This window comes from Staurois parvus, unplaced genomic scaffold (genome assembly GCF_062004578.1).
Source record: "Staurois parvus isolate SC_StPar_1 unplaced genomic scaffold, SC_StPar_1.0 ptg000498l, whole genome shotgun sequence".
Classification (NCBI taxonomy): domain Eukaryota; kingdom Metazoa; phylum Chordata; class Amphibia; order Anura; family Ranidae; genus Staurois; species Staurois parvus.
In genome coordinates, this window is record NW_028318294.1 from 10,867,887 (window position 1) to 10,893,085 (window position 25,199).

Below are 25,199 nucleotides of genomic sequence, written 5' to 3' on the forward strand. Positions count from 1 at the left end.
ACGATTCTGTGTCCCTGAGTAACGATTCTGTGTCCCTGAGTAACGATTGTGTGTCCCTCAGTAACAATTCTGTGTCCCTGAGTAACAATTCTGTGTCCTTGAGTAACAATTCTGTGTCCCTGAGTAACAATTCTGTGTCTGTCCCTGAGTAACAATTCTGTGTCCCTGAGTAACAATTCTGTGTCCCTGAGTAACGATTCTGTGTCCCTCAGTAACGATTCTGTGTCCCTCAGTAACAATTCTGTGTCCCTGAGTAACGATTCTGTGTCCCTGAGTAACGATTCTGTGTCCCTGAGTAACAATTCTGTGTCCCTGTGTAACGATTCTGTGTCCCTGAGTAACGATTCTGTGTCCCTGAGTAACAATTCTGTGTCCCTGAGTAACAATTCTGTGTCCCTGAGTAACGATTCTGTGTCCCTCAGTAACGATTCTGTGTCCCTGAGTAACAATTCTGTGTCCCTGAGTAACAATTCTGTGTCCCTGAGTAACAATTCTGTGTCCCTGAGTAACAATTCTGTGTCCCTCAGTAACGATTCTGTGTCCCTCAGTAACAATTCTGTGTCCCTGAGTAACAATTCTGTGTCCCTCAGTAACAATTCTATGTCTGTCCCTGAGTAACAATTCTGTGTCCCTGAGTAACAATTCTGTGTCCCTGAGTAACGATTCTGTGTCCCTCAGTAACGATTCTGTGTCCCTCAGTAACAATTCTGTGTCCCTGAGTAACCATTCTGTGTCCCTGAGTAACGATTCTGTGTCCCTGAGTAACAATTCTGTGTCCCTGAGTAATGATTCTGTGTCCCTGAGTAACGATTCTGTGTCCCTCAGTAACGATTCTATGTCCCTCAGTAACGATTCTGTGTCCCTCAGTAACAATTCTGTGTCCCTGAGTAACAATTCTGTGTCCCTGAGTAACGATTCTGTGTCCCTGAGTAATGATTCTGTGTCCCTCAGTAACAATTCTGTGTCCCTGAGTAACAATTCTGTGTCCCTGAGTAACAATTCTGTGTCCCTGAGTAACAATTCTGTGTCCCTCAGTAACAATTCTGTGTCCCTGAGTAACGATTCTGTGTCCCTGAGTAACGATTCTGTGTCCCTCAGTAACAATTCTATGTCTCTGAGTAACAATTCTGTGTTCCTGAGTAACAATTCTGTGTCCCTCAGTAACAATTCTGTGTCCCTGAGTAACGATTCTGTGTCCCTCAGTAACAATTCTGTGTCCCTGAGTAACAATTCTGTGTCCCTGAGTAACAATTCTGTGTCTGTCCCTGAGTAACTATTCTGTGTCCCTGAGTAACAATTCTGTGTCCCTGAGTAACAATTCTGTGTCCCTCAGTAACAATTCTGTGTCCCTGAGTAATAATTCTGTGTCCCTGAGTAACAATTCTGTGTCTGTCCCTGAGTAACAATTCTGTGTCCCTGAGTAACAATTCTGTGTCCCTGAGTAACAATTCTGTGTCCCTCAGTAACGATTCTGTGTCCCTCAGTAACAATTCTGTGTCCCTGAGTAAAAATTCTGTGTCCCTGAGTAACAATTCTGTGTCTGTCCCTGAGTAACAATTCTGTGTTCCTGAGTAACAATTCTGTGTCCCTGAGTAACGATTCTGTGTCCCTAAGTAACGATTCTGTGTCCCTAAGTAACGATTCTGTGGCCCTAAAGTCTCTCTGGCCCTAACTCTGTCCCTAATACAGACAGGTCTGTCTCTCTTGAATGACCGGAGGCTAATGGAGAATTGTAAGATGGCCGCAATTTATAGCTCCACCATTACACAGTGCTGGCTGGCTGGCTGCTGATTGGCTAATGCGATCACATGTCATGAATGAATGCATTATGGGTCAGCGCGCCTTGTCTGCGCGCCTTCCCAGAGATCCCCGCTCCGTCGCAACACATGTCGCCGCCATTTTTGGGAAAATTTGATTCGTGCATCCGAAGTTTGCTAATTTTTGGATTCGGCGCGAATCGAATTTTTCCTGATATTCGAAACGAATTCCACCTCGCCATGTTCGATTCGCTCATCTCTAGTCAAGGTACTGATAGCTCCATTAAACTCTTCCCTAGCATGGCCACTGATATACCTGCCATCTTCCTAGGTACATATAAGTGTAATATTTTTTGAAGCAATAAATATTTCAAGTGATAGTGTACTAGGTTGTTTTGTCTTTTTTTGTGTGTATTTCCCATCAGTTATGGCTGTTGGCCTTTGCTTTTAGAAGCCTGTAACATTTATGCCACACCAGATCATTTTTTCTCATTGTATTGGATGACTACTTTGATCCTTTGTAAGGACATTTTAGTGTGCATATCTGTTTCATTTTTTTATATAGAAAAAATAAATCATACATTCATGCAACATAAGCACACATGGTACTTAACATTGAGGTATAATTATTTTGACATAATTATTTCAGCTTATATCTCAAACTGCAGGTGCAAGATAATCAGATGATCAGAAGCAAAGTTCCTCCAAACAGGCGGCTGTTTCACATTGTAGGATCCTTCATCAGGGGGAGTTAAACATGCAACATTGATTATCTATATAATATTACCATGGTTAGAGATGAATGAATTATTCAAAATGTATGCCACCTGTGATCTGATATTGCATTCCAATTCTCGGGTGAATATACGTCAATCTTTCAGAATTTATTTGTACATAAAAAACAACACATTTCCACCCAATTTGAATTGCCATTGGGTTTCTTTGGACCTCTGGATCTCTTATTTAGTTGACATGATGCCTCAGGGATTAATTTTCCTTGAGTGCAAGCTAAGTGATTTTACTTTCTGGTCAGAAATTGAATGACGTTTCATTATATCCTTTAACAATTTGATAATAAATCCTGAAGGATTGATGTATTCATAATCATTTCAGTTGCTCAACAGGTAATTACAACTTGCAATAAGTCTCACAGGGTTATTGACCTAATTATTAAAACCCAAGTTTAGCCAAAAATAAAAACATAAAAATCAGCACAAGGGGCATAATTAGTATAATGTGTTTATTGCGTTTCAATAGAAATCTTCCTCTGTTCTGTGCCCCACCCCAAGGAGGTCAAGGTGTTCAAATAGTGAATGCATGCAATTTCTACTACAGCTTCTATGAATGATTCAGAATCTCTGAATGGGGGATGGCAGATTGGGCACATCATACAAACTCGTCCCGTGTGCTGAATTTTATATTATTAATTTTAGCTAAGCTTAGGCTTTAATGTAAGCATATGAACCCCCATAATGTCCCATAATGTAAAATTCTATTACATTATTCAATATGTTACATGTGGTCAAAGAGTGAATGCATGCAATCTGTAATGAAGAAAAATTATGTTGTTGGTACAACACAGAACTGCTAAAGGATCTCAAGTAGGAATGAGGTTCAGATTCACCCCTAGCCCATGATAGCAGCAAATCTCCAAAACATTCTGCAAGTTCATCACCAGAAATAGAAACCAACCCATATTGCAGTACATAGCCTTTGTCTCTGGTCAGCTGAATCACAAAAGCCAGTATTCTGAAGGAATGGCTAACCCCTCTAACTATAAAGGATGGGCTCACTGCAGCCATATTGTCGGTGTAAGTTGTTATGGAAAGTTGACAACTGTGTTTAACCCCTTCACGCCTAAGGGTAAAACAAATCTAAATGCCTAAGCACAATTCCGCAACGTTGACGTGTTAGTAAAACCGTACATATCATCACAACTACTTTGTACATCCAGGTGGATTATACCTTGTTTTTTTCAGGACAAATTGGGCTTTCATTTGGTGGTAAATGGTCATGGATAGCTCCTAATTTTTTTTTATTATTAAAGGAAAACTGGGCCAAAATAGTAAAAAAAAAATTTTTTTTTAATTTAACTGTGTGTTTCTTGTTACGACCATAACCTATCACCAAAGAACAACCCAAAATACATTCTCCAGTTCTTGACGATTGCAGCGATACCATATATGTGTATGTTATTTGTTGTTTGTACCCGTAGTACAGTCCAGAAACAACAGTGCGCATTTTGTTTTTGTCTTTTGTTTTATTTTTTTTTTTTTACATAAAACACACTGTCACTGACATTGACATTAACACTAACTGACACTGATACCAATTTTTTTTAAATCCTGACCTTTGACCCTGACCTTTGCCCTTGACCCTGACCTTGACCCAAACACTAACCCTGGTACTGAACTAGATCAAACCTTGATCTAGGTATTTTTCTTTATTTTTTCTTTTATTTTTTAATATTTATTTATCTTTTTTTTTTTTTTACAAACTTTTTTTTTATCTCTCTGTCAGGAGTTCGAGAGATACAATGTATCTCTCTTCTCCATTCATAGAGAGAGAGAAAACAAGGGGGCCGGGCTGCACAGTGATTGATCACTGTGATAGCCAATCAGAGGCTATCGCAATCACGTGATCACGTGACCCGGAATTGGGAGTCCCGGGTCCCGATTGTTAGAACGGGACCTGGGGCTCTCAGTGACACCGCGGTCTTGGTGCTGGGAGCGCGCCGAGCGGCGCGCTCCCAGCACAAAGACAGGTACGCAAATATGCGGCCCCACGGAAAAAAGCCCAGGTCCGTGAGGCCGCATATTTGTGTTACGTCGGCGTCAAGGGGTTAAGGAGAGACGCGTTTCTATACTGAGCTTTAAATGTTTTCATTGATACATGTCTCCCACAGTAATAGCTTGCTTATTAGCCCTGCAAATGGCCAGGATCGAGTAACAAGATTCACCCCATAATATTAAGTGGGGTTCACTGCAAAGTTTATGAATTTCAAGCAAGATTTACAAAACTTGGGCAGTTTTGCTCATCCCTAGTCTTCTTTCTTTTTATTTACTTATTTACAAAATATGAAAATAAGTTTACTCAGTCAACAGAGAATGTACTTTCTGTTAAAATTAGCTTACTAATTTTAAGGTAAATTTTGAAGTCAAGAGCAACCAGGTGAGATGGCTAGAGAATTTCATTTAAACTTCTTCCCAAAAGCTCCATCTGAAGTTGTTCTAAGCAAGACACATCCAATAAGAAGAAGCCCCATAAAAGAACCAAAACACCTCTCAGATGCTCCAGTGTTGTCTTTCAGAAAGTGGCAATTCTTATTGATAATAGCCACTTTTTTTCATTTGGAAACACATTCAGTCTCTTTTCGAAACAATCTACTGAGCTGGCAAGAACTAACTACTGTAAAAAAACTATTCCACATTATACATCTCCTATTGTAAAGAGATTCTGGGTAGTTACATTTTCAAACAAAAGGCCCAACAGTCATTTAAAATAGAACCTTGAGTAGGCTATGGCTATTCAAATATTTAAATATTCTCAACAATCAGTAGAAAAAAATAAATCATGTAGGAATATGCAAACTGGCAAAGTTCAGTTCACTAACAAAAGCTAATCTTGTGATTTTCCTTTACTGTTATTGTCAAGGACAATTTGCAAGCTTTTCTTTTAAAAAGGGCATGGGTAGGTGGGAACTGCCATGGAGGACATGCACCAATGCAAAAAAAAAAAAAAAATGAATCATACTATTCAGTGGGAGAGAGTCTTTTAATGTGGCATGAAGAACAAATTTAAATACACAATTCTTTCAAGTAGCAAGCCTGGGGGATGCCTTAAACTTATATGTGAAATTGCACACCTGTTTGATGACATCCGACAAAAGTGACAAAAAAAAAAAACGTTTGTTTCTAAATTTCATTACATGACCGGCTTTATTCTCTTTGTAAAAAATGGCGTGAGGATCCCCTCAAAGACCATACCTACATTCTGTAGTTGCATAGTTAAAATGGTTGAAAAAAGACTATCCAGTACAACCCACAGAGAAAAAAAACACACACAAATAGAAAAGCTCCCTATACACAATCCTATACCCACAATTGATCCAGTACCCACAGTTGATCCAGAGGAATGCAAAAAATACCCAATACTACATGATCCAGTTTGCTCCAGCAGGGGAAAAAAATGCCTTCCTAATCCCCCAAGAGGCAATTCAACATTTCCTGCATCAAATTTACTTATAGATATTAGTTTCCAGATCCCTTGGATTAGCTAGCAAAAAACATTTTTGGTTTACATACATTTTATATATTCATTATTATTCATATTATACCTTCATAATATGAGATAAGCAATGGGCATTGCATATGCAGTAGCTACTTCCCAGCTAGGAACCATTGTTGCAATAGGTCCATGGAGCTGCCATGTATGTGTTTTAACTTAGCAATGTGGAATTATGAGTTTTACTACTACTCTATTCAAACATAAAACAGATCCTAAGACAAGTAAAATACACTGTTTAATTTCCCTAAGGTGCATCCACCAGAAAGTAATTGTATTTGGAGAAAACAAAAAGACAGTCTTCAACCTGCAGCAGTCATCTGTTGATTTTGCTAAAATGTTTTTCTCTTTCACAAGGCACATTAACTAGTGAAAGGCAGTCATTATCTCTGTTTCAGTGTTTAATAGAATCTGCACTTTGTAGAATTTGTTTCACAAATGTATGATAGATTCAAAACTGCTGATGGTGGTATAAACCAAGTGACTTCCAACTGACATTTCTATAATGCACATTAGCAAATGTCAGAAAACACCTGGTTTCTTTCTACATGCATTTTCTTCCTATTAAGAAATGGCAAATTATTGTGCTCAAATATTGAGGAGATGAGACAACACTATGAAAGCTTACTAACCATTGTACTAAGGTAGGGACCTTGCCCTAAGCAGTAGTGTTCTTATCCTACTTGATTGATCATTAATTGTTATGGCCTGCTGCTAGGATATTTATGACAAGTGGTACATGCTGGGGATAAATATGAATATTTGAGGTGACCTTGCAGAGGGGATCTTGCCACCTTAGCAGTTGTCAGGAAAGGTGGATATGTGTTAGAGGTCTGTGCCTGCTGTGAAGTGAAGCCTATGGCTGGAAGAAAGGCCAAAATCTGTGTCCTGGAAGAGTCTTGTGTAGCAATTGTGCATACAAAGATGGATGCGGTCCTCCATCTTGCTAAGGATCCTCCATCTTGTATCTCTCTCCTCTAAATCCCCCTCCCTCTCTGTTGAGTGACACATGGTCCCTGGATGCTGAGTTCAAAAGGCATCAAGGCTCAGCGGGAGAGCTCATGGTTATAAACCCCAATTAGCCTGGCCCTGTGAGACTGTGAGACTCTTGCTTGGAAAAGGAGAGCCATAAACCAGTCCTTCACTGAGCTTCAAAGACATTCCAGATAAACTGTAAAACAGACATCACATTCAAAATCCATTTTCCTATGATTTCATATCTTGTAATATGGAAGACTTACAAGGAGACCAGGCATATATTCAGATCGGTCACTTTAATACAAGTCACCTGATATATTACACCCCCTAGCTGGAATCTACAGGAGAGCAGAAAATTATATCTCCTTAACCGCCCCAAGCAGGTATGTCATATTTCATATCTAGACGTTCAGCAGATGCTTCTGCATATTAATCTACTAGTGGCTAGGCGGCTACATGACCTGAGGGTTAGTTAAGGACCATGATATAAACGGGGAGGGATTTTGGTTCTAGCTTGGGTCTCCGCCCAACACCCTCCCCAAATGAGACGATTGGTTCTCTGCTTCAAGGAGACACCCTGCTAGGTTCCTAGAAAAGCTGTTATGCTTGGAGCAATTTAGCTTGAGCTAAATTGAAGAATTCTTCCTTTTAACACCAGGAACCAACTTTGGGAGATAAAGGCCCTTTTGCTCAGGAAACTTGATCTGCTAAACCAAGGCTGACGGCAAGTACTTTATCTCTCTAAACTTCTTTCTGTTATCTCTTTGCTGTGTTATTGCTCTCTGTATTTTTATATATATATATTGGCTACATTTTTTTCTGTAAATATTTTTATTGCACCCTTTTGACCTTTTAGTAATAAATCTTACTTTCTGAAAGTGTTGAACTGTTTCTAAAGCTCTTTAATGCAAACTAAGAATCCCTGCCTCTGAAGAGCGCTACTGTGTGTTTTAAAACATCTGTATACATCTGTCTGCGGTGACATTGTGTATACAAATGATTATTCAAACATCATAGTGTTATTGCTGATATTGCCGAGTTTCCTCTTTCTCTGTACAAAAAAGAGGTGGTGGCAGTGTGAAGGGTTAATTGCGTAATTAACCTGACCCAGTAACAATCGCTCCCAGGCTGCAGGTACACAGATTGTGGTCCATTAGCTGGAAAATCTTTGTGCAGGGTGCAGCTGGGCATAGCATTGTTACGCACGTGACAGCGAGGTTTTAGATTGGCTAGTCCTTCGGTCACGAGTTTGGTGAGAAGGGCTGGGGTCTGACGCCGCGATTGTCACATCTTGTGCTACCTTACTCTAGCATCTGGGGTATGAAGTGCCCTTCTGAAGAGTTTCCTGGAGAGCTGGGTACCAAACTGCTCCCAGTAAACATTGCAAGGGGTTCCTGTCTACTTGCTCCAGTTGGTGCATGTGCTGTATGAAGCTCTTTACAATCTGCAGAGTACAAAGTTCCAGTTTTGGCTTAAAGGACTGTTCTTCTATATTGGCTGTGAGTAGAGGTCTGGAGTCTTCACATTTGGTTGCTTTTGGGTGATCTGTGCCTTAACCCCCCTCTCACTGAGTTTATTGTGCCTAATAAACTCAACTCAACTCAACTGTCTAACGTGACTGGCAATCAATTTCCTACATACCCCAAACAGTCAAGGATTCTGTCCTAAGGTTTGAAGGGCTAGTCCTCCAAGCCATCTGGGGATCATCATCTGACTCCTAGGCATAAGGGAATTATACACTTTTTTTTTCTTTAAAGAAAAACACTATTGTACAAAACCAAATAAAGTGACCCTTGCACCAAATGCAATGTATGTGCCTACATTGGGTTCCCAACTCCCCCAATGGAAAAGATGTATTACATGTAAAATAAAAACACACACGAAGAGAAAAAAAGACAAAAAAATAAATAAATGGCAGTCCAACATTCTGGTTCCCAGATGAGCATGACTTCATAAGCCTTCTGGTGAGATCCTGGGAAAGGTGAAAACTGAACATCCTTAATCTGGTGTGAAGAATGTTCATGAGATTTGGGATAATCAGCCTTCTCAACAGGTTTTTATTGGAAGGCCCATGACATCACTGTTTGATGAAGAGGTTGATGACCCAAGACACAGGACCCCTCAAGTCACTCCACTTATAGACAGCTTTATTTCAGTATACCTTTTAAACAGTTTCACATTATGACCTTTCTAACTCCCCTCAGGCTGGCCAATTGAGAGTAGAGCTACAGTACAGTGTATTATGGTAGACTTGTTAAAGTGCTATGGATACACAATGGGCTTAAAACAAATGTGATACCTGTAGGTGCATTACCTCTTTTTATATTTGTTTCTAAAGTATTATCTGCACAATCTAGTGGTTTTTTTTTTCGTTTTTTTTCACTTGACATCACTCAGCCTAGAGAGGGCAGGAGGCAGATGCTGGGGTGTAAAGTAAGTATTATTTTTCCTCCACTCATGTGTTTTATGTATTTATTTATTTATTTTAGGGGAATTTAGCTATTTTCTAATGGTGAAGGAATCTAATGAAGAAGTAGATAGTATCTCTTGATGCAAAGTCAGCTTTAGCCCTCAAAGAAAACCTAATAATTAAAAAACAATATCTGATACAAGATTTGATTTCAATAAAATTCTATTGTGAAAAAAACCCAAAGCAATAAAAAAAAACCCACAAATGCTTATCGTGTGTAAACTGCTTGAAAAAAATACAAGCTCCGTATCATTTTAGACATTACTTGACCCAAACTACAATGTATATTAAACTTTTATTGACCCAACCAATAAGCATTCTTGTCTTTTTTTAGTTTTAAATACTATAAAACAAGGTTCTAACCTTTGTTATTTTTTATGCTTTTGTCTTATTTGGACATATTTTCCTTCATTTCTGCTAAAGACAGAATAGAAAGTCAAAGAAAATCTGTCTAAAGTGAAAAGCTCTCCAAGCGTAGTTTCCCCATCAGGAAATGTTCCCCCATCTTCTGTCCCAGGAACAACTGGTAAATGTCAGATTTCACATATTTTTTTAGCCGTAATTTAAAATGAAATATTTGCCAACTATTGTTAATTTTCTGTCTAGGACAAATGTAAAATCAAGTCCAGTCCAGGAACTTCCTTGCCAAAACTGATGAATGCATACGTCCATAGCCTGATGCATCCATACTTTTTGCCATCTACTCAGTAAGCTTCTTGCACCATGCTGGTTAAACTGTTTACCCGATGATTGTGCCACTTTGTGGCCAGCTACTTAGGGATGGAAACGCGCCTAAAGACAGAACTGGCATGGCATAAACTGATAAACATTTTACACAACATAATGATTTCATTATTTGTTTTGCATGTTTGCTCCAAATAAATGAAAGGCTAGCTTCAATTCTCCTTGCCTTTTGTTTTCAAGAACACTTTGGCCTTTTTAGAAATGAAATAAGCATTACTCATGGAACAGCCAAAAGTTCCATTAGGTTAGACCTTCAATTTTACAATATCCACCTTTAGTAACTGTTATAATTTACAATGTAATGCCTGTAATTTTAAAATGTTTTATTGTGTAAACATTGTTTACATTATACTTCTCCCAGTTACATTTTTCGGCTGATTATTTTAATTTTTATATTTCATAAAATATTTGTTAAAAAACCAGCGCACTATAAACTCTCCCCAGTCTTTTAAAAGTCCATATGCAAATAATAGTAGTCTCCTTATATTCCCACCAGACACTTGATGTAGTAGAGTGCTGTATACAAACAAATCCTCCTCTTCACTTCCATCCCATCCATTGCACGTGCTCCCAAGTGACATACAATCAAAATATCGCATATAGTGTAGTATGTTCAAAAAAATCATACAAATTTATAATGCATTATTGTGCTCACTTTTCCAGTGACAAAATTTGCCAAAATCTTTTCACCATGTGATCATGATACCATCCACCTTCCTTAATATTCACTCTTACCCTCAATCAAAAATTTCTTGCATCAATATATATACAGTATATGTGTCTCCTCCGTGACTTTTCACCAGAATATCCTCTTCTTCCAAAATATAACAGACTTTAGTTGTAAATGCACATCTCAAAAAGTTCTGTTGTGCTTATAATGCTTTGTGTATCAAAACGTCTTTGGTATGAGGAAAAAATATAAAATATACACAAGGGAATACTTTACTCTTAAATATACATTGTCACTTTTCTCGGTCAGGTAAAGTAACAGTGTCTTCTGATAGTCCACCCCAAAAGCAAAGTATAATCACCAATCCATAGTCTATTGCCACTTCCCTGACCTGTCAACACTTTTGCTTTATTGCTGTAATATGCTTGTAGATATGGGAAAACGTGTAACCTTCCAGTATTCAATGCTCAAGCCAAGCTGCCAGTCATGATGCCCAAACATTGATTGGACAGGGGGCAGTGGTGTAAATCACTTGGGTAAGCTCCAACAATATCTGACTTGGGAGTCTTACCAAGGGGGGCTCCTTCATTTCCGCTTTACCTAGAGGAATGAGCCCCATATTGTCTAGCCTAAATGTGGTACAGTTTTCTGAAATACCTCATGAAAATATATTGCATTATGTCCACAAGATTGAGCTGATACTCATAGGAATTAATCTAATATAGAAAAAAACAGGGAAAATTTGTGCAGCCTGCAGGAATGCGTCCGACATTTGTCTAACAAATGGTTTATAAATTGACTCATATGTGTATAATTAGAAAAATGTTTATTAAGCAGTGCATATTTAGATTTTCGAAAGATAAACAGCATAAACTTTGCATCAAATACAAAGATATTTCCAATATTCAAATTCAGGTATTGTCTGTCTGGCAAAGGTGAATGATGCAATAAAAACTGAGCAGTTGAGAAGTTAAGATCCATAGTGGTTACCTCTAGGATGATTTGGTGTACCTTTTTCCAATATGGTTGGAGCAGGGGGCAAAGCCACCAAACATGGAGAAGTGTACCCTTATCCATTAGACAACACCAGCACTGACTCAGCAAGGAAGGGTGAATAGGGTTTATGTAATAAAGATAGTGTCATGGTCAGGGGTCAGTCTCAGAAACCAGTAGCTATAGCAGTAGAGAGGTTCACACAGACCCACTAGATAAGTACACAAGCAGGTCACCATGTTAGATGACACAGGGTCACCTGAAGTGCAGGGTCTAAGCACTAATCAGTATAAACCAGAGCTCCTGATGGTGGAGATGGGTTTTTGTTAATACCAGGTCATGGTCCTCAGGTTCACTCCACTAGGAGGTGAGCAAGGGTTCAGTAGCAGAAATAGCAGGTAGGGAACAAGTAGTTAGTAAACAAGCCAAACATCAGTAATAAGTGCTTACAGATTGGGTTCAAGCAGAAGCATAGCCGAGGAACAATCAAAAGGTCAGTAAAGAGTGGTAGTGTAGATAAGGACAGCTGCAGGTACTCAAAGGAACAAGATATTGGCTATAGAGAGCACAATAATATAGCAAACAGGAAGTGCAAAGACATGGCTTAAATTAGAAAGTAGAGTACATGGGCAGTAGCAAAGAGTTCAAGGTTCACTAGAAACAAGAGACAAGGCAAGATTGTCCTATGAGGTCAGATAGGATGCTGTCCAGCATCTCAAGTGGCTCAGCAAGAACTACTGCCAGACGCAGCAGAGGTTGTGGGTTCAGATACTGGTCCTGACAGATAGTGTTCTATACCAGCGGGTACAGAGTTTATATCAGTTCTCTTGGATGTTAACGTCTAATGATATTTTATAAGTCTGGGTAAATATATGTTCCCAATCCTCCTCAGTAAGTTGTATTCCCAATTCTGTTTCCCAATGTCTGCACATAGGACTTGATTTTGCAAGGACATGATCAGACATACACTATATGAATAGACAGTAGATATAAGATGTTGCTGTGAAAGGCATTAGGTTTCAAATGAAATAAATGTCCTACCAAATGCTTGTCTGGAACAAGGTTGGTTAAGGAAATGTCTAATTTGGAAGTAAGTCTATATAGATAGGGAGTCAGAGGGAGATAGAAGATGTATATCATGCCTGTTGCAAAATACGCCATGCTTAAATGTTGCATTATCCTAAATAAAATAATATTTAATATTTTTAAATAAAATATACAGTTTTCATTTTAAGTGTGCTTTGTTTACTTTTCCTTGTAACTTTGTGCTCATCTCATACTAAATGCTATATTTATCTTGGAAAGCTTTAAGAGTTTCAGATGTCTAAAACATGTCTGTAAAGTTATGTACACCATATTTTTTCAGATCAGATTCTTCAGTTGCTAGGAATATTTTATACATATTGTAAACAGCTGTCTATCATTTTAAGGAAATGAAAAGTTTCCCAAGCATTTCAGAGTAAGGGTTCAGAGAAGCAGAATGCACTTAAATGCATTTAAATGTGCATTTTACTGATGGCAAGTATCATATTTGTGAAAAATAAATGCCCCCTTTATCCTTTAAGCCATGTTGATGTCACTGCATTACCAGTACAACTTAAAACTTATTTCCTATAAAATATTACTGGCGACTTTCTCTTCGTAAATCCTTTTCAAAATGTCAACAGCTGCTGCATACAAATTACTGGCCTCCATTGAATTATGTGACTTATATGGTCCTTCTGTTGAATTTACCAAATTGCACTCACCATATCTGAATCCTAGCTTTAGGAAGACATTAGCACTGAATAGTCAACAGGAGTCACCTTTTACACTGCTGACAAGTATGATCTGTTTAAAAAAAAAAGAAATAGTACTAGACATAATAACTTAATCTTCAGCAGCAAATCTCATGTGATCTGCAACTTGAAGGTTGTCCTCTGTGACCCTTCTACTCTGTAATAAAATGAATGAGGCAGAATTTTGATGGTCATACTTAAAGGAGCTCTAGGTCTCAATTCACATGATGGTTGTGCCCAATGGCCAAATTATGCACTCTTGGACTAACTCCCCCTTTGCACCATCATAACCAATTTTTTTGCCTTCAAGGCATTTTTGTAAATAAGCAGTTGGTAAAATTCAGTTTGTTAAAAGGGCTTACTGTATGCAGCTTGATGGAAAGTGTTTTCTGTTTTTTTTTTATTTTAAAAGATAATTTTGTAATTAAGTTTGGAAGAAATTTGATGTTTAGCTTTTCTCTACGTTTCTCCAACGTGGCAGGGGAAACATCAGGATAGATTTGTAAAACCGAGCCCTCAAAGGAGATTGTTGGAGTATTGCGAGCAGCTCTGAGGATTTCTTCCTTGGTCAGAAAATCCTTCATGCACAAGACAATATCCCTAGGCGGCTTGTCAGCAGGAGGTTTAGGGCGTAGGGCTCTGTGGATGCGGTCACAAGCAAAAGATCCAGGGTCACGATCTGGAAGGAGTGACTTGAATAACTTGGTTATAATTAATGAAAGATCCGACATAGACTCCGGGATTCCCCTGATTCGCAGATTATTCCTGCGATTGCGATTGTCAAGATCCTCGACCTACGCCTGCAGTTGTGAAAAGGCCGTTTGTAAATGATCATGCTCTCTGGAAAGTTCACCATAGGCCAGGCTAAGTTCATCGTGTTTGGTTTCCAAGCGGTCTGTCGTAGAGCCCAGCGTGGCTATTTCCTGAGAGAGAACATTAGTGCTTTTATGCAATTCTGATTGAAATTTGGCGGCTAGTTTGGCGTACATAGATTCCAAGCAGGACTCCAAGTCCCCTTTTGTGAGTTGCTGTGTATTTTCGCTGACCAAGGCCGATAAGGGAGTGGTGGTATCCCGTGTGGGATCGGACAGGGATGCTTGCTCTGTATTGACTGGAGACATGCCGCAAATCTCGTGAGCCTTAAGTAGGTATGTTGTGAGGGACTTCTGAGCTTGTCCCTTTTTTTTCTTGGAAGGAATCTCCCGGGGGTGATCAACTGAAAATTGGAAAGTGAGTGAAGATTATAACCCCAGGGGACCTATAGCGCCCAAAATAGGTTCAGGGTTGTAGTTACATGGATGCTGTCAGATCCATCTGTGATAACATTATATTGTAAAAATATTCAGCAAGCCTTGAAAAGGTAGATAGAACATAAGTCGCAGCAATCCTGCAAAAAATTCACTTTGGAGCAGGATGATGGCACTGGATCCCAACTCAGGACATGAGAGGGACGGATGGGAAGCAGGAAGCAGAGGACCTCCAATTCTGAGCACAGGGCCCCGCAGGGAGACACCCTCCAGGGCAGTATCAAGGCCCCAGTAGGCCTCTGAGCACAGTAAGGGCCACAGTCACAGAAGATGATGGATTCTGGGGCTATTAATATGTGGCCCACTCCCCAAAGCACTGTGGGGAGATCATAATGACAGGATGCCGCCTGTACCCCCCACTCACTGTGTCCAGGTGAAAGGAGGCCTCTGGCAGAAGGTGTAGGCCGCAAACGTCGCCGCCGCCGCGGGGAGCAGCAACACTCAGCGGCGTCCCTCTCTCAGCCTCTGTGATACAGAGGACGCTGCAGACGTCCTCGGGTGATCCCCCACAGCCCGGATGGCAGCGGGTGTGGATGGAAGACGCCGAAGCCCCGGCCCGCGCGGCCGCACCAGGCCGCGGACGTCCGCCGCCACGAAGGGCGGAAATGTCGCCCGGAGTCCACCTCCCAGGTATCCGGAATGATACCAGGGCCCTCCGCTGCTCCACTGTGATCCGCTGCTGCACGGATGGCAGCGGATTCCGAAAATCGGCGCTGGAGCTCCGGATTATGTGGCCGCTGCGGTCGCCATCTTGGACACGCCCCCGTGATGTTTAGTTTTTCTGACAATGTATTTATGCATTAAAAAATTAAATGGTATTTTTTTGTTATCTTGTTCATTATGGAGGGTTTACTAAAGGAGAAAATGTTCACTTAGCAAAGTGAAGTTTCACTTAGTTTAGAGGAGAGGGTAAAGTTGTATAAGGGAATTTGAATAAATGGGATTCCTGCTTTCACATGGATGGATTAGTATACAGTAGCTTTATCTCACTCATCTTGGTAAGATTAGCGCACCTCAGGGGCGGACTGACCATTTGGAAACTCGGGCACTGCCCGAGGGCCCGGGGTCAGTAGGGGGCCCCATGAGATGCCCCTGGTACCTTTTTCATAGGCTTTTTTGAGTTTGGGCAAGGACACAGGGGCCCCATGATCCCCTATTGCCTGGGGCCCCATGAGTTGTCAGTCTGCCCCTGGCGCACCTACAGTAAATGAATCTCACAGGTGCAATTCCGGATCACGGGTGCAATGCCAGGCTCCTGCAGACTCTCAGTATAGCTGTCTGCCCATACCTCCCATATGAGCAGATAGTTACTGAAGAGCAGGAAGACCAATGAACTATGAGAGTGCTTACCAGCACCCTCGCAGTTCATTGAAAACTACAAGCCATGGCAGATGGTACTTATAGTCCATTCATTCACATTTCACTCTGAATGAACAATATGGCTCTGTGTGTGTGGGGAAGGGCCCTACACAGCCCTGCTATTTTTAAATTGTGACAGCAAGAACCCCCACCCACGGAGAGGATGGGGGTGCCAGGGGGCTGTTGGAGCATGCTACACTCTAAATATGGGTTGAACATGTAAAATGCTCCAAAGGTAAACCTATCCTTTAATGCCTTCATGCTGCACATATGCCTCACTGGGTGGTCGATGTTTCTATGCTGAAAGTGAGCACACTCAGTCCCTACTAATGATTGGTAGTTAACTTGACTAGCTACCAATCATGTGACTACAGGGACAGCCAGTCACAGTGGTCACACAATCTTCAATCCTGTCCTCTCCCTGGGTATTAAGACCTTTTTAATAGGATGCTGGACTGGGCAGGAAGGACCAACCGTACTTTTTACCGCCTCCTGCCCACCATATAAGGTAATGACGAGCGCAAGGTGGTTCTCTCGTTCTGGGATGACGTCATATGACATCCTCCCACTCTAACCACGCATGCGCGGCTCTGGGAGAGAGTAGCGATCGATGGTGTGCTGTGTCCCTTGGACACAGTGGATCACCGATCAACGGAAAGAGCCGAAGATGTCGGCTTGGTCATGTGATCAGCTGTGTCTAATCACAGCTGATCACATGTAAATAGGGAAATGCCGTTTATCGGCACTTCTCTCCGTACGAGCTATCACGCTGACAGCTCGAGAGGAGAGGAGAGCCGGTAATCGGCATTCCTCGGAGGGGACATCTACACTGATCATCAGGGCACTGATGATCAGTGTGCCCTGATGATCAGTGTAGACCCAGCAGTGCCACCTGCCAGTGCCCATCAATACCACCTGCCAGTGCCATCAGTGCCTCATCAATGCCACATATCAGTGCCCGTCTGTGCTGCCTTTCTGTGTCACCTATCAGTGCCACTCAGTGCCACCTATCAATGCCAGTCAGTGCCACCTATCAGTACTGCCAATCAGTGACACCTATCAGTGCCAGTCAGTGCCACCTATCAATGCCAGTCAGTGCCGCCAATCAGTGCTAATCAGTGCTGCCTATCAGTGCCAGTCAGTGCCGCCTAACAGTGCCAGTCAGTGCCACCTAACAGAGCCAGTCAGTGCCGCCTATCAGTGCCACCTATCAGTGCCGCCTATCAGTGCCGCCTATCAGTGCCATATATGAGTCCTACCTTCCAGTGCCCATCAGTGATGCCTGTCATTACCCATCAGTGCCACTTACTAGTGCCTGCCCATCAGTGCCACTTATCAGTGTCCATCAGTGCAGCCTATCAGTGCCCATCACTGCAGCCTCATTAGCGCACATCAATGAATGAGAAAAATCACTTATTTACAAAATTTTATAACAAAAACTAAGAAAAAACATTTTTTTTTCAAAATTTTCAGTTGTTTTTGGTTTGTTTAGCAAAAAATAAAAAACCCATTGGTGATTAAATACCACCAAAAGAAAGCTCTATCTGTTTAAAAAAATGATAAAAATTTCATATGGCTACAGTGTTGCAGTGTTACTGAAAGCTGAAAACTGGCCTGGGCAGGAAGGGGGTGTAAGTGCCCTGTAGGCAAGGGGTTAAACAAGTACAGCAGTTTTGACTAGAGTTTCATGGATGAAAGGTTAGATGTCAAATGCACATTAAAATCTTCTGTGCTCAGAGTGACAGTTAGGACCTTGGCAGGGCTGGATGCTCATTATTAGAGAATGTACAGTAGGTGCCAAAAAACCTTCTGCAAAAATCACCATACAGAGCATTTTCTTTTTTACTGATTCTGACCTTCTCTATAATATTACAAAACATAAACTTAGCTGTACCATAAAACGCCATCTAATTGCTTCTGATAAATAAGGCTCTGCATCTAGATGTTAGTAATAACATTTTATCCATGGGTATAGAATGTCTGTATTTAGCAGAGCATCCAAATACTTGGCTAAATCCCCATGGCCCTTTTTTTAAACCATGACTGCCAATGTTTCAAACGTTGCTGAAAGCTTGTAAACTTAAAATATAGAAAGTATTTTTGTTTAGGGTCAGAATGCCCTTCCAAGAGACCCAGTATGTGTTTGCAGCTATCACTGCTATCTCTACACCACTTGTAACATACCATACCACTATATACAGTATTGTAAGTCAGAATTATAAAAACTTTTCAGCATAGTTACTTCTAAAATGTATAATTCATTTATTGTTCTTTCATAAATCCTTGCTTTGTGTAGTTTTAGCCACCTATGAAAAATATGCTTGAGTGCATTTAATACCATAGCTCTTATATGTGAAGTATTTTATGTTGAATTTCCTTTGTGAATGTGGAAGACAAATCTGAATATGTATGAGTCTCATGCATTTTCTGATTTCCTGTTGTATAGATTAGAAAGCTTTGTTCCTCTTCTGCATCACCTAAAATGAGTTATACGTGGATAGATCATCACCCACATTCCACCTATGTTCAGAAAATATTGTGGATGAAATATAGTTATATATATATTATAACGTGCTTGTATATACAGGGCTGCTGTGGTTTCTTACCAGTTTTCTATTTTCATAACAGGTAAAGATACACCATATTGCCAAAAATATTGGGGCGCCGGCCTTTACACGCACATGAACTTTAATGGCAGTCTTAGTCCATAACTATAACAGCTTCAACTCTTCTGGGAAGGCCGTCCACAAGGTTTAGGGGTGTGTCTATTAGAATGTTTGACCATTCTTCCAGAAGAGCATTTGTGAGGTCAGGTAGTGATATCTGATGAAAAGGCCTGGCTCGCAGTCTCTGCTTCTACACTATATTGCCAAATGTATTGGGTCCCCCTCCAAATCACTGGATTCAGGTGTTCCAATCCCCTCCATGGCCACAGGTGTATACAATCAAGCACCTAGGCATGCAGACTGCTTCTACAAACATTTGTGAAAGAATGGGTCGCTCTCAGGAGCTCAGTGCATTCAAGCGTGGTGCCGCGATAGGTTGCCACCTGTGCAGTAAGTCCATCCGTGACATTTCCTGGCTACTAAATATTCCACAGTCAACTGTTAGTGGTATTATAACAAAGTGGAAGCAACTGGGAATAACAGCAACTCAGCCATGAAGTGGTAGGCCACGTAAAATGACAGAGCGAGGTTAGAGCATGCTGAAGCGCACAGTGCGCAGAAGGCACCAACTGTCTGCAGAGTCAATAGCTAAAAACCTTCACACTTTCACCAACACACCAAGGATTCCTCAAATGGTTCCAAAGCTTTATTCTGTGGTCACATGATAAACATAAAGGCAACGTTTTGGAGCCACACAGGACCCCTTCATCAGGTGCCTGACGAAGGGGTCCTGAATGGCTCCAAAACGTTGCCTTTATGGTTATCATGTGACCACAAAATAAAGCTTTGGACCCATTTGAGGAATCCTTGGTGTGCTGGTGACAGTTCTTCAATTTTTTTTTTTTGCATTATTTGAGTATAGTTAGATGTTTGCAGCCACTTTTTTGTTTTCAATTATACAGTGGGGCAAAAAAGTATTTAGTCAACCACCAATTGTGCAAGTTCTCCTACTTAAAAAGATGAGAGAAGCCTGTAATTGGCATCATAGGTAGACCTCAACTATGAGAGACAAAATGAGAAAAAAAATCCATCACATTGGCTGATTTGGAAAGAATTTATTTGCAAATTATGGTGGAAAATAAGTATTTGGTCACCTACAAACAAGCAAGATTTCTGGCTCTCACAAACCTGTACCTTCTTCTTTAAGAGGCTCCTCTGTCCTGCACTCATTACCTGTATCAATGGCACCTGTTTGAACTTGTTATCAGTATAAAAGACACCTGTCCACAACCTCAAACAGTCACACTCCAAACTCCACTATGGTGAAGACCAAAGAGCTGTCAAAGGACACCAGAAACAAAATTGTAGACCTGCACCAGGCTGGGAAGACTGAATCTGCAACAGGCAAGCAGCTTGGTGTGAACAAATCAACTGTGGGAGCAATAATTAGAAAATGGAAGACATACAAGACCACTGATAATCTCCCTCGATCTGGGGCTCCACACAAGATCTCACCCCGTGGGGTCAAAATGATCACAAGAACGGTGAGCAAAAATCCCAGGACCACACGGGGGGGCCTAGTGAATGACCTGCAGAGAACTGGAACCAACGTAACAAAGGCTACCATCAGTAACACACTACGCCACCAGGGACTCAAATCCTGCAGTGCCAGATGTGTCCTCCTGCTTAAGCCAGTACATGTCCAGGCCCGTCTGAAGTTTGCTAGAGAGCATTTGGATGATCCAGAAGAGGATTGGGAGAATGTCATATGGTCAGATGAAACCAAAATAGAACTGTTTGGTAGAAACACAACTCGTCGTGTTTGGAGGAGAGAGAATGCTGAGTTGCATCCAAAGAACACCATACCTACTGTGAAGCATGGGGGTGGCAACATCATGCTTTGGGGCTGTTTCTCCACAAAGGGACCAGGACGACTGATCCATGTACAGGACAGAATGAATGGGGCCATGTATCGTGAGATTTTGAGTGCAAACCTCCTTCCATCAGCAAGGGCATTGAAGATGAAACGTGGCTGGGTCTTCCAACATGACAATGATCCCAAACATACCGCAACGAAGGAGTGGCTTTGTAAGAAGCATTTCAAGGTCCTGCAGTGGCCTAGCCAGTCTCCAGATCTCAACCCTATAGAAATCCTTTGGAGGGAGTTGAAAGTCCGTGTTGCACAGCGACATCCCCAAAACATCACTGCTCTAGAGGAGATCTGCATGGAGGAATGGGCCAACATACCAGCAACAGTGTGCCAACCTTGTGAAGACTTACAGGAAACGTTTGACCTCTGTCATTGCCAACAAAGGATATATAACAAAGTATTGAGATGAACTTTTGATATTGACCAAATACTTATTTTCCACCATAATTTGCAAATAAATTCTTTCCAAATCAGCCAATGTGATTGTCTGGATTTTTTTTCTCATTTTGTCTCTCATAGTTGAGGTCTACCTATGATGCCAATTACAGGCCTCTCTCATCTTTTTAAGTGGGAGAACTTGCACAATTGGTGGCTGACTTAATACTTTTTTGCCCCACTGTATCTGGCAGTGCAAGAGGATTCTCTTTTTTTTTTTTATTTCGTCCACTGGATTGTTTGCGGTTCCCAGCCTGTGGTTGCTACAGCCCCCAGCAATACTGAATAGCCATTTGCAGGAGCATGTGCGTTTGGAATACTGTGTTTGGATCTTACCCCTTTACCAGCTCCAGCCCTTGCTGCTGGCCTTCCACCATTACAAGCTCATGCCACCTCTCCTTTTCTGCTGATTCCACTATTACCACTTTCTTCTCCCTCTGTTGGCCTGCCATCATTACCAGCTCTTGCCATCTCTGCTGGCCTGCCATCTTTACCAGCTCCTCTTATTTCTACTGCTCTTCCACCATTACCAACTCCTGATGCTTCTCCTGGCTATCGGCTGCTACTATTACCAGCTTCTGCCACCTCTCCTAGACTGCCACCATTGCCGTCTCCAACCACCTCTGCTAGCCTCCAACAATTAACAGCTCCTGTAGTCCATTCTGCCCTATTCTGATGTCTAAGAACTGTAAAGGTAAATACTGTTTCCAAAGCCTGGTCTCAGTTTCAAAATGTTTAATGCTTGCTGCAGGGTAAATTGTGAGTTGCACCTGAACGTTTGTGGACTGCTTCAGTGCTGAGGCACTGCAAAGATAACACACATAATGCTTCAGCAGCTGCACCTCAGCTGCAAAATCTGTAATGTTTGCTGCAGGGTAAATCATGCTCTGTTTCTTCTAGTTAATAAAACTCCCTATCCCTTAGGAAAAGCTACAGGACTTTTAAAGTATCAAAATATCCATTAGTATCTTTAAAAATCATAGCTTTTATTTAACAACATAAAACTTAAGATACAATATTATATGCTGTTCATTGTACAAATAACTCAAAAATACATCTTTTTAGCAACCCTGATCTTCCAATACGTTAATAAGCACATCAATAATTAGTACATATTTCCATTGTGGATGTATATTGGCAAATCAAGCTTCAATGAATTTCTCAGGTCAACGTCTGCTTCTTCAGGAAATGTAGGGGGCTAAATGCCTGTAATACAAATCATCAAATATTATAATAAATACACTGCTCAAAAAACGTAAAGGAACACTTTTTAATCAAAGTACAGCATGAAGTCAATTAAACTCCTGTGCAGGGGCGGACTGACCATTTGGAAACTCGGCACAGCCCGAGGACCCGGGGTCAGTAGGGGGCCCCATGAGATGCCCCTGGTACCTTTTTCATAGGCTTTTTTGAGTTTGGACAAGGACACAGGGGCCCCATGATCCCCTTTTGCCTGGGGGCCCCATGAGTTGTCAGTCCGCCCCTGCTCCTGTGATATTTATCTGGTCAGTTAAGTAGCAGAGGGGGTTAGTAATCAGTTTCAGCTGCTTTGGTGTTAATGAAATTAAGAACAGGTGCACTATATGGGCAACAATGAGACGACCCCCATAAACAGGAATGGGTTTACAGGTGGAGGCCACTAACATTTTTTTCCCTACTCATCTTTTCTCACTGTTTTTCACTAGTTTTGCATTTGGTTAGGGTAATTTTCATTACTGGTAGCATGAGGCGATACCTGGACCCTACAGAGGTTGCACAGGCAGTCCAACTTCTCTAGTACATGCTAATGTCAGAAGGTTTGCTGTATCTCCCAGTACAGTCTCAAGAGCATGGAGGAGATTTCAGGAGACAGGCAGTTACTCTAGGAGAGTTGGACAGGGCCGTGGAAGGTCCTTAACCCATCAGCAGGACCGGTATCTGCTCCTTTGTGCAAAGAGGAACAGGCTGAGCACTGCCAGAGCCCTACAAAATGTTCTCCAGCAGGCCACTGGTGTGAATGTCTCTGACCAAACAATTAGAAATAGACTTCATGAGGGTGGCCTGAGGGCCTGATGTCCTCTAGTGGGCTCTGTGCTCACTGTCCGGCACCATAGAGCTCGATTTGCTATTAAACATCAGAATTGGCTGGTCTGCCACTGGCGCCCTGTGCTTTTCCCAGATGGCGCCCTGTGCTTTTCCCAGATCAGGTTCACCCTGAGCACATGTGACAGACGTGAAAAGGTCTGGAGAAGCTGGGGAGAACATTATGCTGCCTGTAAGATCGCTCAGCATGACCGTTTTGGTGGTGGGTCAGTGATGGTCTGGGGAGGAATATCCATGGAGGGATGCACAGACCTCTACAGGCTAGACAATGGCACCCTGACTGCCATTAGGTTTCGGGATGAAATCCTTGGATCCATTGTCAGACCCAACCCTGGTGCAGTGGGTACTAGGCTCCTCCGATTGCAAGACAGTGCCTGGCCTCATGTGGCGAGAGCATGCAGGAAGTTCCTGGAGGATGAAGGAATTGATACCATTGAATGGCCCCATGCCCGCCTGACCTAAATCCAATAGAAAACCTCTCAGATATCATGTATTGGTCCATCCAACACCTCCAGGTTGCACTTCAGACTTTCCAGGAGCTCAGTGATGCCCTGATCCAGATCTGGGAGGAAATACCCCAGGACACTATCCGTTGTCTCATTAGGAGCATGCCCCAATGTTGTCAGGCATGCATACAAGCATGTGGGGGCCATACAAACTACTGAGTAGCATTTTGAGCTGCTGCAATGAAAGTTCAGCAAAATGGACAAGCCTGATCCATTATTTTTTCACTTTGATTTTCACTTTGATTAACCGCTTCCCACCCGCAATGTACTGCAGCAGGGTGGCAGCTACAGGAAAAGCGAAGTACCCGTACATCACTCTGGCTGTACTAACACAGGGGCGCTAACCCCTCATGACTGCTGTGTCCAGCGGACACAGCGGAATGAAGATCCCAGGGAACAGAAATTTATACGCACAACAATACTTTGCCGCCCAGCCAAAATCAGCTCTTGCCAGACAGTTCACATGGAAACCTATCACGATTTCTGAATTTAAAACTCTTTTGGGCTTAACCCTCAACATGGGCATTACAAAAAAGAATGAACTGCGGTCATATTGATCCACAGAGCCGATTCATCGTATGCTCATGTTCTCTGCTGCTATATACTGTATATGCCCAACATGGACCAGCGATGTACAGTGGTTATACCGGGATGATGCCTGCAGCTACAGGCATCATCCTGCTATCGTTTTTTCAGTTGGTGGAGAGATTTCATGTAAAAGCAATCCTAATGGCCAATTAGCTGCTCAATTGTTTTTATGAGCAGCGGGAAGGGACATCTTCCCCCTTCCTGCTGCCTTCCAAAGTTTTCTTGGGCTCTCCTGTCCCACAGGGGAATCCGAGAATGCAGCTGGCAGTTCAGCTGTCTGACCATAGAGCTGGTCAGAGACCAGAATGGCTCCAATCATCTCTATAGTCTAAGAAATCGGACGCTACGAGCATTTCATCACATCAGTTTTGCAGAATATAAACAGCGCCATTTGTAAATTGGAAACGAATCTGATCACACCGATCTTGGTGAGATTAGATAATGTAAGGGCAGAGGAAATATCTAGAGTCTGATAGACCCCAGATTTCTCATAAAAGAATATATGATAATGCTCATTGAAGTTATAGGAGATATTGCATTCCCTGTGATAGCATTAAAAAGTACTTAAAAAAAATAAAAGGGACAGTGTAAAAAAATAAATAAATAAAAATAACTTAAAAAAAAACACCCTTGCCCCCCTTTGCGCGCGCACCTGCGTGTGCAGGTGTTGACCCCGTGGCGGTATGTAAACAGCTGTTACACCATGCATGTG